Raw genomic sequence first — 3,974 nt, forward strand, 5'->3', positions numbered from 1 at the left:
CTTCTTAACCATCAGACACTTTGCGCATGAAACCAATTAATTTGTCGATTAACACTTTTAACGCCAGTGATGCCTTTACACACCAATTTCATATATATTTCAATGTTATCTAATTATTGTAGCATTTATTGTAAATATCTAAAATTTAAGGTGGCTATAAAAAACAAATATTAAAAAAAAATTAGTTGCTTTTTGAAATCGGTTATTTTTAGACCAAATTGACTGATATTTTTCCTGTAATTAGAGAATATTATATCATTGAATTCAAGTTTAATACAATCCATTATACATTAAACTACTTGTAACTTACTGTACAGCAGATTGACATTCACTTACACACTTTTTTTCGTGCCATTTTATTCACAGTAGTTATTATTTCAATATTAATAAACACGGTGCATTCAACAATAAGAATTTTTATTTAGTAGAATATTGTTAAGAAGATGTGATACCCTACGCAAAGCAGAACACGTGTAGCTACGTTAGTTTAAACTTAGAGTGAATTACCCTCTTATGAAACATAACTATTTAATCAAAGTTTTCATGTCGAATATATTTATGTAAATATTTTCAGTTATATTTATAGACTACAGCTCAAACATCTCAATACATCTAAACATATCAATATATTTTAAACTCATGGATATTATTTGCTCTTAAATTAGAATAGTGTAAAAAATCTTGTTTTATGTTCTTTACCACCCTAACCTACATTTTTATTAATTATTTTAATTTTTCACCAAACGGTCCATAATGTAATAATGAATATAACAGCTAGTGCTGAGCGACCAAATCGGTGGGCACAAAGCTTACTAAATCATATATTTTAATAATAACTGTTATGTAACTACTTCACGGAAATCTGCAACAGGTTCTCTGCTCAAGTGATTTTCTTTATTTATGTAACACCACCTTCATCTGCAGTGGACATTCGCATGTCTATAATGCACATATTGCAGTATAGGTACATCATAAGCAGCTAGTCAAGTCTGGAATAAAAATTTAAAATTCCTGGCAACAATTTTATGACGATGTGTGCCTTGTAATGAAATCAGTAATTAGGTAGGTAACTACACCACCGAAATTATTATTAAGCAATATTTAACAATTATTTGCCATGTTCACATAATTAATATATCAATATAATTTTTCTATATGGCTGTAAATGTGTAGAAAAAGGTATTGGACTATTTTGTCGTATGCGTTCCACCAAATATTGCATTTTACTATAACGATTTCGAACCACCTGCTATGTGAGCTCAGCTCAGCTATAAGATACCTATAACTACTGAAAGTATAAAAAGTATGTGAAACAGTGGCGGTAAGATATTCCATGGCCAGTCTGTTGCTTCAGCTACACATATATGATTTGATGGGTATGTGGGTAGTTGGATTCGGGTGGTTAATGATTATTGACTATCTAAAGACACAATTTATAAAGTGTAACATTAACTAAAATTAAAATGTTTTACCAACTATTTAATGAGTAGTTGTATAATAAATAATTAATAATCACTGAACATAAAACATCTTAAAAATAAAATTCCATAAGATTGAATATCCAATTATTAATTTTTTTGAAATTCTATCTGTCATGAAAAATGTTGGTAAGTTTGTTTTTGAAGTATCTTCTATGTATGTTTTAAATATTTTTTATCGCTAAAAAAATGTAAATACCTATCTTTAGACATAAATTATAAAATATAAAAAGGCAGTATAGGAAACCGCTTCGACTCTGGTGTACAGTACATTATATTACGAGATTTTAAGTTATAAGAATAGAAGTAAATGACATAACATTATTATAGGAGTACTGTTATTAGAAAAGTTATATAAATAAAATTAAAATTAAACAAATGGTTTTGTTAAGATTTTCGTAATTTTGAGTATTAAGAATAAGAGTATAACTAAACAAAAGAGTAACGTGGCTTAATAATATACTAAGGATATATATATATGAGTAGGAAAGTATAAAAATAAAAGCGTAGTTATATAAAGAGTACGGTAGGATAACTATATTATTGTAAGTGAACATAAGCAATTTTTCGATAAACAAAAGTATTTAATGGACAATAAGTCTTACTTAAAACGTAATACGAATAACCAAAAAGTAAAAGTGGATAGAACAAACATAATATCATATCTCAATAAAAATTTAAACGATAGTAATATCGTAAAATAATTATACATAGTTGACAATATATATATAGGTAGGTACACCCGTGATTATATATGATTATAGATAATGAAAAAAATTAGCACAATTCTAGATTCAAAAAAAAAATTAGTTACGTTAAATTATAAAGGACGCGAAGTAAATTTATAAATAGAACAATAGAAGACAAACCAATAATTAGACACAAACAGAACCTATTACCCAAAACAAGCAAAGAATTAATCTTCAACAATTTTTATAAAAAAATTCAGAAACGTATAGTACCAAATAAAGATTCCGTGTAATTATATGTAACATATTTACTGAACTAACAAACAATTCCATAGCATATTGTGTCAGTAAAGAATTTAAAATGAGTGCAGAGATTGCATAACAATTCAAAAAAATTCCAAATTAATCATATAAAAATATAAATAGGTAATGATAACGCGTTATACATCAAAACAAACCGTGATAATGTCATAGAGTACTATAAAGAAATACTTTAGAGTTTCAAGTAGCCACGAATTATATTAAACAATCACAACAAAAGACTAAAATAGTTATTCTAGGTTTTTTAATATGTAATTTCGTCCAAATTTGAACTTATAATGTCTATTAAAATAAACTGTGTAAATGTATTTGTTAGATTTTTTGGTAACAAAATAAGCTGCTTACGTAGAATCTTGTTTTAAACTTTCAATTCTTAGATATTAAAGTTGAATATTTTTAACATTTTTAACTACAAAATAATTATTTAAATTTAAATTTGAAAAATATTGTCAAAATTCGAGGTTTAATTGTTTATAAAAAAAAAATTGTGCCTATGAATTTTTAACATTTTTCATCTGCTATTGTAACAATATATCAGGAGCTTTGTATTACATGTTTACACTTTTTGGCCAAATAGATAAATCTTTATTGATATTTATAGAAAAAAAAACTAAAAACATTTAAAACTGACAATATCCGTAAACAGCTCAAAAAGAGTTAAATTATTTTCAAAATTTTATCGAGTATAGAAAATTCTAATATAAGCATTCAGAGAAATTTTCAAGTATCTACAGTCATTCGTTTTTTAATTACAATAAAATAATGTATAAATCCTTACATGAGAAATCACGTGAATATTAAATGTTGTAAAAATATGAATTTCAAACGCTCATAAAAATTTAAATTAACTTTCTTATAGACATACAGGTAGACAAACATATGATGAATCTTGTATTACATATTCAAATGTTAGATTTAAAAAGAAGATTTTTCATGATTATCTAACTCAAAATAATTTGCACATTTTCATCATTTTTACGTATTTTGTCAATATTTGAACTATGTGACCATGGATTTTTAATTTTTTCACCTGCCTTTTGTAACGAGGCAAAATGATTGGAATAATTATTTTGTAACGAAACAGCCCGCGCCATATAACGAAAGCTACAAGCGTGAAATAAGTAGGTCACAACGCCGACCAAGTTTGGCTTTTCGACAATTTACTCATCAATACAACAACTACTGATCGCGTAAAGTATTGTGATACTTAATATCTACCTACCAGATACTATTCAACACCTTTTACAACCCGTTAAATAATGTTAAAAATAATGTTGACTTTATTACCCAGATATTTCATTGACAAACGTATAATCAGTAAAATAGTATTTTTGTCTTTGTTTACAATACTAACTAAGCTATCACGAATTTAACTTGATTGAATTATAATAATAAACTATAAAATTAACAATGTGAGCACTTGTCTATTAAAAATATTAGATGAGTTTGAGTACAATTGTGACATTTTATGAAAAGTCTATTTAAA

This window comes from Acyrthosiphon pisum, chromosome A2 (genome assembly GCF_005508785.2).
Source record: "Acyrthosiphon pisum isolate AL4f chromosome A2, pea_aphid_22Mar2018_4r6ur, whole genome shotgun sequence".
In the NCBI taxonomy this organism is placed as follows: Eukaryota; Metazoa; Arthropoda; class Insecta; order Hemiptera; family Aphididae; genus Acyrthosiphon; species Acyrthosiphon pisum.